Genomic DNA, 12,459 nt, shown 5'->3' with positions numbered 1-12,459 from the left:
AATTTCGGAGCATAGATCCAAAATTCGTAATCATGATAACAAAAGTCCTGTGGCTGTGCACTTTTCTGTGAAAAATCATAATGTGAGTTCACTCAGATACTTGGGCATTTACCATGTACAAATTAATAATCGTGGTGGTGATGTTAACAATTTGCTTCTGAAAAGAGAATCCTTTTGGATTTATACTCTCAGCACACTTTCCCCCAGGGGTTTAAATGAGGATTTAATCTGAGACCGTTTTTGTAATATATAACATATATGTTTTCTTGATTCTTTGTCCACCATGTAATCTTTTCCTTTTTTTTTTTAACCATGAAGTTGTCTTATGATGTATCAGTTTCTGCAGGATTTGTTTGATTTGTACTTTTGCCATTATTTTTGTCACCTTGTATTGTTTTTTTATTTTATTTTATCAAGATACAATATGTGCTCTATATTAGTGTCTTTGTTTTGTTTTGTTTGATGTCTTTGTCAGCTGTGGCGTTTATTTATCTGATTGCTCTTATTAATTTGTGAGGATGTTTGCAACAGATAATATTACCAAATGTTTTTAATTGGTTTGATTAGTCTTCAGCTGAGGGCAATCAATAATTATGTCAATATTTAGACAGGTGTTTTACATTGAACATGCTGTCTGACGACGGGCTCTTGCCCGAAACGTTACATTCATTTTCTGTTAAATAAAATTTTTCTGTTTGGGAGCGCTGTGGCTGTGCGGATCATTTGGTTTTCCACTTTGATTTATTTTATTTTACATTTATTCTACAATGGACTATCCCATAAAGGGGGAGTTCTGTACTCTTATCTGCTTTAAACTACAGTCTTCAGATATAAGCACCTGACCAAAGGGCCTCAGTGCCTATACAGGGAGTACTGTCTCTCTGCTACAACACCCAGGTCAGGTCAGGTCTGGGAGGAAGCACTGGTGTCAGGTGTTGCCACATCCACCACATCACAAGACCGCGTTGCATCCTGAATGACAACCATGCCTTTTGAAAATATACATCTATCTGCCACAGCCTGGTGAATTGTGGGTGTCCCCTTGGCCTTTTCCAGTAGCTTGAGTCCTCAACACTGAGGGAAATGTGTGCTGGAACATGCCCAGAGGAACGTACCAAGTAACTTCCATTCACCATGGAAGTGATCCTCATCATCTTACTCTCCTAAAGTAATCATAGTCATTTCAGTGGTACCCAAGAATCTTCCAAAGACATCTAGTTGGCAACTTAGGTCACCGTTTAGCATCTCATTACCATACAGTAGCTTTTGAAGCTGCATAACCTTAAAGACTTGGAATATTCATTCTATTACAAAAGTATTGGTATCACCAAACACATCTCTCCAATGCCCTTATGAATCCATAACCTCTTCCCAGGCTTCTCTCAGTCTCAAAGTCTGAGGACCCAGAGATATGGATGTCAATGCTAAGATAAATGAATGTCTCTACATGGTCATAGAACAAGTAGCTGAGTGGATAAGGACCTGTTCTCTGTGTTATGTGGTCATTCATTTTCCTTATTTGTTATGTAACTGCATATGTAGGTATTGTCATAATTATTTATATAACTATTTATATTATTTATATAATTATTTATATAACTCTCCGTGGGGCACTTACACAAATTTCATATCCAGCTCGAAAGTAATTGTCTGCTGACTGTTTTCATGCTGATAATGCGAATGGCCACACATTTTCTAAGTGCCAAACGAGCGGTGTTAGATGTTCATGTGTGTCAGGTGGAAATTGGCTGACACCTGCCGTGAGAGGATTCCATGGGCTCTTACAGCGCACACTGTCTTTCAGCCGCTGGTGTGCGCAAATACTTGTAGCAACACGTGTACAAGGCATTCCAGGCAGCTACGATTTTACACGTTTTGCATACGATTCCTGCTTCATGCGAACTTCATGCATAATTTGACCAAATTCGCACTATGTGTGAAGGGGCCCTTAGGCGAGACCAGGAAGTCATTGAAAGCCTGGATTTTAGTCTTGATCTAGGACAAGAGCAAACCAAGAGACTCAGATTCGTCACGCAGCTACAACAGTAAAGCAATAATGTTAATGTTTTTTTTTTTTTTTTCCACTTCAAGTCAACTGCATTTTGCTTTGAGAGGCTTTGTAAAAGTTAGATGAGGCAGCTAATAGATTTAGATTTACCTGGTGAACACAGGGAAAAAGCTTCTATTCCATATGGATCAAGTCACATGAGAAAAAAGTCATTTTTAAATAGCTGCCTTGATATCTTTCTGGATCCAAAAAGAAATTGCTTGTTCTTTGGCCAGTGGCCTAACCTTCAATCACATTTAATTAAAATCAGCTGGTAAGTAAATTAAGTAATCTCCCTGGTAAATAATACAGACGGACACACAAAAGGCCAGAAAACATAACCTTCTCAGGCGCAGGTACTTACAATCGTGTTGATTGAAATTCATTATTACACAGCGATAATGAGGGATCTCTCTGCTTATTCTTACGTAAATTGAAACCATTACCTTGAGGAAAAGCAATCAAGTGACACATTTAACATGCCATTGAGGGCACATTCTCTTTTACCCACCAGTAACCCCTCAATCATAATAACATCTGGATTTGGTTGCCAGCTCTATTAAATTTGTTCAATTACCCATTTTGTGTGCTTAGCTCTGTGCTTTGTTGAGCTGAAACAAAGAATGAATTCTCTACAGCTGTGTATTACAATGCCAATCCTCCCAATGAAATAATTTTAAATGATGGCAAAAATTTATTGTGTATGGTTTTATTCCTTCATAGTTTTAAAGTGCTGAGAGGAATATAGTACCTTTGGCAGACATTACAGATTCATGTGCCCTTTCCTTGGAGCTCCCATCCAAAAAGAAATTGATTACATATCAGTCACAGTAAAAAAAGAAAACCTGTCTGGACTGAGAAAGGAATAAGATGGGAAAAACAAAAACCTACATTTTTTTTTTATTATTATTATTTCTTTTTGGCTGGTGTTGATCTGATATTGATTGTCTGACATTGGTCAAATATCCCATTCTGCAATGTGAACAGACACTCAAATGGGGGGAGGAGGGTCTGTCTGACAAAGCAGGACACCTGAGACAGACTGATTAGAATCGTCACCCACGAGGGATGTCATCGATCGGACTTCCTTTTTCTGTGTCTGGGATGAAGCAGATGCTTAGAGTGCTAACAATGGCTTATCACAAGTGTTTCTCCACAGGTTGTTTTTAAATATGCACCAAGTCTGCCATTAAAAGAGAGATTGGTAAATTGGCATACGGTGAATGTAATTATCAAAGCCTGTAAGTGAGTCCTTGCCTTTCATTGTGGTTTCCTCTGTCCTAAATTAAACATTTCAGGAAACAATGTAAGGAAAATCAGACTTCCATGTACAAAGGTATAAAAGGTCAAAACTATTTCAAATGTCCTGTGTTATACAAATTCCTCCATTGCTGTTTAAAGCCATGGCTCTCTTACACAGGGTCTTTGGCGAACAGCAGAAGTCCGTTTGGGGTGTGCCCAACTTATTGTGACTATATGGCACATAATCAAACTTCAAAATAGGACGCAAGGTGCAAGAGGGTTAGTTTAGCCCTCTTATTATTCATGGGAGTGTTTTGGGCATAACATGAAATAAACCAATCAGTGAGAGAAGTGGTTCCCATCGGTCAAAGTAATGCATGTTTTCTATTTAGTATCCCCACTTCCACCTGCACATAATTAGCTCTATAAGGTGTACGTGTCGTTAATCAGCCAGCAGTTGACTGGCTGAACATACCTGACTGAGCTAATCTGGTCTAAGTAGATCAGGCACAAATGGAAAGTGTGAAGTCCTTTGGGTCCCAATGACCAGGATTGGGAGACACTTGATTAGAGTGTCAACTGAGGACAGCACAGTGACCTCCCCACCATAAGGCCTCTGGTTCAAAAACACTCATATCCCATTCTCCTGGAACACCTGAAGTAGGAAGCGTTAATTGCAATATGTGCCAAATCAACATGCAGATCCATACCAAATCTGTTATAGTGAACCTCTCTATGTTTTGTATATAATACAGTAAGTGGGCATTTCACCAATCAGAGCAGACCCAACAGGTCAGTTCCATTACAGAGTGACATGTTCAAGATATCTCTCAGAGATTTCAAAAGAATGTTTGCCATACAATGCATATCAAACCTGCTATGCAGTATGAAGGCCAACAGAAACATCTGTGAACATAGTAGGGCTCCCTAAATAGGGTCAAAGCATTTATGAACAATTTAGCAACAAATGAAACAGATCATACCACATTTTTCTGTTCTTGGCAAAGTTCTCTAAATCTTCCAGGTTAATCTCAAGGCATTTCCAAACCAGCTTGTCAGTATAATCCCACCACCATGTCCTGGGTCTTCCCTAGGGCCTCCTCCCTGTTGGATTTTCCTGGAGGACCATCCTTGGGAGATCACCAGATGTCTCAGCAACCTCAGCTGGCTCCTTTGGGTGCAAAGATGCAGAGACTCTTCTCAGAGTGCCTACCAAATATTCAAGCTTCTCAACCAATGAGAGCAAGCCCAGATACCTGACCACATAATTTCCATCACTTGTTTATGTGACTTTGCTCTTTTGGTCATTACTGAAAGCTCATGACCACAGGTGAGGATAGGAGGGTAAAACGAGAGCCTCACCTTCTGGCTCAGTTCTTTCTTCACCACAGCTGTTTAGCATAGTATTTGCAGAATCTCAGATGCAGCCCCAATCCATCTGTCAATCTCATGCTCAAACTTACCCCATCTCATGAAGAAGAACCTGAGATACTTGAACTCCTCCATTAAGGGCAAAAACTCTCTGAACCAGTGGGGCCAACCCACCCTTTTCTAACAGAGGACCATGGGCTCAGATTTTAATGTACTGATCCTCATTCAGCTGCTTCACACTCTAGCCTGAAACTTTCCCAGTGCACATCAGAGATCACTGTCTGATGAAACCAACAGAACCTCATTATCCACTAAGACCAGAGATACAATTTTCAGGTCATCAAATTGTACACCCTCCAACCCATGAAGCAAACTTGAAATTGCATTCATAGAAATCAAGAAAAGTGTCAGTGACAAGGACTCGGCCCCGGGCAGAGCCCAACACCCACCGGGAACAGGTCTGATGTGGTGCTGAGGATGTGGACACAGTTCCTACCATTTTTGTACAGAGACCTGTTATGGATATGTGTGACAGTTACTGATACTTCACTCCCAGATGGTGGTTCATTGATGTGTTTGCGACAAATGCTGATATCGTCATAGATCATTCTTTGAGACTTACAAATAAGGACATAAGGATAGCCTGACAGCTACGAGACTGAAAATTGCCAATGAATACTTTGATCCCTCTGCTTCTAGACAGTTTGAAAACATTGTCCTCATACTGAATGCAACAAAAGTTCAAGGCGTTAGGGTAATTTACTTTGCTGATGTCTACCTTTACAAAAATGAAACCAGCCTTCTTCCCAGAGACTTCGAATAATTGGTGTGTTTATATAATCAATGTTTGAGAGAAGTCAACCTTCTCTGGGGAAATATGAACACTGCAGCTCTACCACCTGCTCCCGTCTGCAAACCAAGCTGTGCCTTCCACAAAGTGTTATACACCCATTTTTAGATTGTGTCCTTTATTTTGTGCAACAAACTCCTGTACTTGTCAATATTGTATGGCATTACTTACTGTATGTTCTGTTTGGAGTGCTGCGGTAGCTTCATTATATCTGATATTTTGTGGATGAACAGTGTTTTGATATTAATCATCTATTGGCACATTGCAGTGTGAAACAAGATTCTAAACAAAACCTGTTTTGCTGAGAATATTAATGATCTCCACCTGAAATGTACTGCTGTGTTTAATGTTTTTTTTTTGTCTGTATCGCGCTCCCACATGGATTCACAAACATCATTATTTTCCATCTGACAAGATGAGAATAAAGATACTCTGGCAGATTTCTTTATAATGCAATAAAACGAGGATAATTGACAGGAGAAACACATGCACCAATAAACGGGGGTATAATTACAAGAATTTTTAACACCTGCTGTGAGACATTTTGTTGAGATTTATTTCAAAATGTAGTCCAACCCGCCGAAGTAAATTACAACTCATTTGAAGAAACAATGGCCCCGACACTCCATGTGCAAAGCAGTGCACAATGCAACATGTGCTGCTGCCAAATTCCACTCGGTGCAGGTGTCATTTTCACGCCAAGTGCCCATTTTCCTTCCAAATGTACTTGCATTCATTTGCCCTAAAATTTCCTTCAGCATCTCTGTCATAATTTCTACTTCTAATTTCTACAGCCATGCTTGAAATTATGACAGATACAGGTGAGGATCAATGAATTTCCTACTTTGGCCCATGTTGCCATCTGGGCAATTCTAGGGTCATGAAATTACAGTGACGTCAAAGCCAGCCATATTTTAGCATACCATTAAAAATTTGATCTGATTGTAATTCCTTTACAATACAATGACCCATCGTCTATCATGCAAAATACAATAAACAACAACAGACCTATCAAGTTGTTTGTAAAGCCTTGCTGCTAATCTCATGGTTCTGTGGCTACTGAATGTCACTGATTCTTGTTATGTGTTCCATCACACCCAGATGAAGACCATGTGGCCAATACTGCATCCTGACAATTTTCATGAACGCAGCGGGGATATGGCCAAACTCGGACGTTCTCACTAATTTTGTAGCACACACATGATTATGCACGTACTATGTGCAATTCATTCCTACGATGTTCTGAACAGTCACATTGCACATGAACATACCACACTGTCACTGTGTGAAAAACACCTTCCTGCCAAACAAGCCGTCTCTATTAAACATATACTCAAATATGCTCTGTGCATATGTGTGGCTGTGCATGTGGACATACAAGCACATGGTTTGAAGCAAACACGTTTAAAAGGAGGTATTTTTTTCTACTTTTTTGGCTGTGTTCCAGCACCATGGACAGTGACTGGCTTCTTACATTCATAAAGCAATCCACTGATGTTGGGCGTGCAAGCCCCTGTCACACATGTTCTGAATAAATGAAGTCCCTACTAGGATTAACTACATTGTTAACATGTCACTGCAGTTGTTACTATATCCCCATTTAGTTCTTAGTCCATCTTGATACAACCATGTCCTCGCTGCATATTTTTTGAACATGCCCAAATTTCAACCACATCATCCATCTCTGTAGAGAATACACCACACCCTCAACAGTTTCTAATAGGTCATACAGGTTCTTACTGCATCCTCCCAATTTTGACCATGTGGCTGAGTGTAATAGGGCATATAAACTATCCTGAGTTAAATTTCTGGGCCTGGACATAGAGGATCTTGGAGGACGATGCCCCCAGACAGATACAATTGCATCCTCAACAGTATCCTTAAGATATTGGAAAATAGACCACTTTAACACCTTTTTATATTTAGAGATGTACAGAAATTCCTTTTTTATTATTAATATCTATTCTTACTGCTTTTGTGCAAAACAACCCCTATGTTTTGTCATTTGGTGGACTATATACAGTGAGGAAAATAAGTATTTGAACACCCTGCTATTTTGCAAGTTCTCCCACTTAGAAATCATGGAGGGGTCTGAAATTTTCATCTAAGGTGCATGTCCACTGTGAGAGACATAATCTAAAAAAAAAAAAAAATCCGGAAATCACAATGTATGATTTTTTTAATAATTTATTTGTATGCTACTGCTTCAAATAAGTATTTGAACACCTGTGAAAATCAATGTTAATATTTGGCACAGTAGCCTTTGTTTGCAATTACAGAGGTCAAACGTTTCCTGTAGTTTGTCACCAGGTTTGCACACACTGCAGCAGGGATTTTTGCCCATTCCTCCATACAGATCTTCTCCAAATCTTTCAGGTTTGGAGTTTCAGCTCCATCCAAAGATTTTCTATTGAGTTCAGGTCTGGAGACTGGCCAGGCCACTCCAGGACCTTGAAATGCTTCTTACAGAGCCCCTCCTTAGTTGCCCTGGCTGTGTACTTGGGGTCATTGTCATGCTGGAAGACCCAGCCATGACCCATCTTCAGTGCTTTTACTGAGGGAAGGAGGTTGTTTGCCAAAATCTCGCAATACATGACCCCATCCATCCTCCCTTCAATACAGTGCAGTTGTCCTGTCCCCTTTGCAGAAGATCACCCCCAGAGTATGATGTTTCCACCCCCATGCTTCAGGGTTGGGATGGTTTTCTTGGGGTTGTTCCCATCCTCTAAACATGGTAAGTGGAGTTGATTCCAAAAAGCTCTATTCTGGTCTCATCTGACCACATGACCTTCTCCCATGCCTCCTCTGGATCATCCAGATGGTCACTGGTGAACTTCAAATGGGCCTGGACATGAGCTGGCTTGAGCAGGGGGACCTTGCTGCCCTGCAGGATTTTAAACCATGACAGCATCATGTGTTACTAATGTAATCTTTGTGACTGTGGTCCCAGCTCTCTTCAGGTCATTGACCAGGTCCCCCTGTGTAGTTCTGAGCTTTCTCAGAATCATCCTTACCCCACAAAGTGAGATCTTGCATGGAATACCAGACCGAGGGAGACTGACAGTCATCTTGTGTTTCTTCCACTTTCTAATAAATAATCATAACAGTTGTTGAATTCTACCAAGCTGCTTGCCTGTTGTCCTGTAGTCCATCCCAGCCTTGTGCAGGTCTACAGTTTTGTCCCTGGTGTCCTTAGACAGCTCTTTGGTCTTGGTGGACAGGACAGGACAACCTTGGTGGACAGGTTGGAGTGTGATTGATTGAGTGTGTGAACAGGTGTCTTTTATACATGTAACAAGTTCAAACAGGTGCAATTAATACCTGTAAAGAGTGCAGAATAAGAGGGCTTCTTAAAGAAGACTGTGTGAGCCAGAATTCTTGCTGGTTGGTAGGTGTTCAAATACTTATTTGCAGCAGTAACTTACAAATAAATTATTTTAAAAAATCATACATTGTGATTTCTGGATTTTTTTTTTTTTTTTTTTTTTTAGATTATGTCTCTCACAGTGGACATGCAGCTAAGATGAAAATTTCAGACCCCTCCATGATTTCTAAGTGAGAGAACTTGCAAAACTGCAGGGTGTTCAAATACTTATTTTCCTCACTGTATATATATATATATATATATATATATATATATATATATATACATATATACATATATATATGTGTGTGTGTGTTTGTGTGTGTGTGTGTGTGTGTGTGTGTGTGTGGTGTGTCCATAAAGTAACGGTCCTTTTTATTTTTTTTTTAAACTATATGGATTTCATTCATATGTTTTTACGTCAGACATGCTTGAACCCTCGTGCGCATGCGTGAGTTTTTCCACGCCTGTCGGTGACGTCATTCGCCTGTGAGCACGCCTTGTGGAAGGAGTGGTCCCGCCTCCTCATCGGATTTTCGTTGTCTGGAAATGGCGGAATGAAAAGGACTTTTTTTTCCATCAGAATTTTTTCAGAAGCTGTTAGAGACTGGCACCTGGAAACCATTCTAAAAAGTTATCTGGCTTTAGGTGAAAATTTTACGGGCTTCACAGAGAATAAGGACTTGAACTACAGCTTTAAGGACCCCTTTAAGGACGGTCGGTGTGCCGCGCTCCAAGCTGCGACGTCGCGGCACAAACCACTGGATCATTTCTAAGCTGATGGCTCTGTGGATACGAGATCATCGTGTGCTCTTTCTCTGGTTATCACAAGAGCTGGACATCAGCCATTTTACGGCAGATTTCACTTTTAACAAGAGATTTTGTCATGGAAAGCCGCACGGAGGCTTCACGCGTCATGACCGATTCGCTGATGAAGCGAGACAAAGGAACACCTCCGTTTTGGAGTGTTAGAGGACAAGTTTGGACATGCCTATCTCGGCTTTCAGTGCTTATCAGTGGAGTGAGTATAAGAGAACGTGTGGAGAGCTGGACAGCAGAAGCCTCCGCGCGGCTTTCCATGACAAAACCTCTTGTTAAAAGTGAAATCTGCCGTAAAATGGCTGATGTCCAGCTCTTGTGATAACCAGAGAAAGAGCACACGATGATCTCGTATCCACAGAGCCATCAGCTTAGAAATGATCCAGTGGTTTGTGCCGCGACACCGCAGCTCGGAGCGCGGCGCACCGACCGTCCTTAAAGGGGTCCTTAAAGCTGTAGTTAAAGTCCTTATTCTCTGTGAAGCCCGTAAAATTTTCACCTAAAGCCAGATAACTTTTTCGAATGGTTTCCAGGTGCCAGTCTCTAACAGCTTCTGAAAAAATTCTGATGGAAAAAAAGTCCTTTTCATTCCGCCATTTCCAGACAATGAAAATCCGAGGAGGGGGCGGGACCACTCCTTCCACAAGGCGTGCTCACAGGCGAATGACGTCACCGACAGGCGTGGAAAAACTCACGCATGCGCACGAGGGTTCAAGCATGTCTGACGTAAAAACATATGAATGAAATCCATATAGTTTTTAAAAAAATAAAAAGGACCGTTACTTTATGGACACACCACATATATATATATATATATATATATATATATGAGGTCTGTGAGAAAAGTATCGGACCTTTTTATTTTTTTCAAAAACTATATGGATTTGAATCATGTGCGTTTACATCTGACAAGCTTGAACTCTCGTGGGCATGCAAGAGTTTTTTCACGCCTGTCGGTTACGTCATTCGCCTGTGGGCAGGCTTTGAGTGAGGAGTGGTCCACCCCCCTCGTCGGAATTCCTTTGTCTGACTTCTTCCTGAGAGACTGGCGCTTTGCTTTATCAAAATTTTTTCAGAACCTGTGAGGCAGATCGAAGTGGACACCATTCGAGAAATTCAGGTTTTCGGTGAAAATTTTAACGGCTGATGAGAGATTATGGAGTCTTACTGTCGCTTTAAGGACTTCCCACGGAGCCTGTTTCGAGCTGAAAACCTCCAAATTTAAGCCTCTGTTGACCCAGGACGTCGTGAGAGAACAGAGAACTTTCAGAAGAGGTCGGGATCAGCAGTTTATCCGGACATTCCACTGTTAAAGGAGATTTTGTAATGAAAGACGTGCGGACGGATTGGCGCGTCGGCACAGGAAAAACACCTCCGTGTTGATAATCATTTGTAAAAACCAGGCGGCTTTTGATGGCTTTCAGTAGAGTGAGTATCTGAGAAATTGTTTAACAGCTGGACATGTTCCAACTTGTCCTTAAGGCTTCCAACGGAGGTGTTTTTCCTGTGTTGACGCGCCAATCCATCCGCACGTCTTTCATTACAAAATCTCCTTTAACAGTGGAATGTCCGGATAAACTGCTGATCCCGAGCTCTTCTGAAACTTCTCTGTTCTCTCACGATGTCCTGGGTCAACAGAGGCTTAAATTTGGAGGTTTTCAGCTCGAAACAGGCTGACGACGGCGCCTCAGAGCGCGGCGCGATGTCCCGCTCCATGGGAAGTCCTTAAAGCAACAGTAAGACTCCATAATCTCTCATCAGCCACTAAAATTTTCACCGAAAACCAGCTGAATTTCTCGAATGGTGTCCACTTCGATCTGCCTCACAGGTTCTGAAAAAATTTTGATAAAGCAAAGCGCCAGTCTCTCAGGAAGAAGTCAGACAAAGGAATTCCGACGAGGGGGGTGGACCACTCCTCACTCAAAGCCTGCCCACAGGCGAATGACGTAACCGATAGGCGTGAAAAAACTCACGCATGCGCACGAGGGTTCAAGGTTGGCTGATGTAATTGCACGTGATTCAAATCCATATAGTTTCTGAAAAAATAAAAAGGCACGTTATTTTTCTCGCAGACCTCATATATATATATATATATATATATATATATATATATATATATATATATATATATATATATATATATATATATATATATATATATATATGTGTGTGTTTTTCTTTTAAGGCATTTCATGATCACTTAAGCTGAGGGTAAAGGCTTCCCAGCAGCCAAGCAGCATCAGATGAGAAGAACCTTTCAAATGATGCCTGGTTATCTGCCAAATTGACTAGTGGTGTAGACGAACATAACAGCCAACATTTGGCTGATGGCAGAAGGTAATTTCTCATCCCTCTAAAGTCTCACACCTCACAGGTGTTTCATTTATTAAATATCCGGTGCAACATTGAAAATAAGCACTACTGAAGTACCTTCACTTCCTTACTCCTTTAGGTCATAAGTAACCTAGATGACATCCTGAGTAGCTCATTGGTTCTGACTTTGAGCCAACATTGCCCACAGACAAGCATTTTTGTCCTATTAGCATGCCCATATTAAAATGAAACACGCAAGTATATATTCCTGTATCCCTTATATATGGATTTCATAGAGGTCATTCATTCCAGTTTCTGAACCCACTAGGTTGTTAAAATAAAAAACATATTTTTTTTAAAGAACTGTGCCAGAAATATTTTTAAATACATGGAAAAAAAGCACAGAAGTAGAGCACACCCTGAATCATTTTTTAGCACATCTTAAAATCAACA

General features: G+C 40.7%; 1 protein-coding gene across 6 annotated transcripts in view; it reads right to left on the bottom strand.

Moving 5' to 3' along the window:
• fstl5 (follistatin-like 5) overlaps positions 1-12,459 on the bottom strand; it is a 661,980-nt gene that overhangs the window by 382,536 nt on the left and 266,985 nt on the right. The window lies entirely within an intron of this gene.

Source organism: Thalassophryne amazonica, chromosome 11, assembly GCF_902500255.1.
Source record: "Thalassophryne amazonica chromosome 11, fThaAma1.1, whole genome shotgun sequence".
Taxonomy (NCBI): Eukaryota; Metazoa; Chordata; class Actinopteri; order Batrachoidiformes; family Batrachoididae; genus Thalassophryne; species Thalassophryne amazonica.
This window is presented reverse-complemented; position numbering and strand designations above follow the sequence as displayed.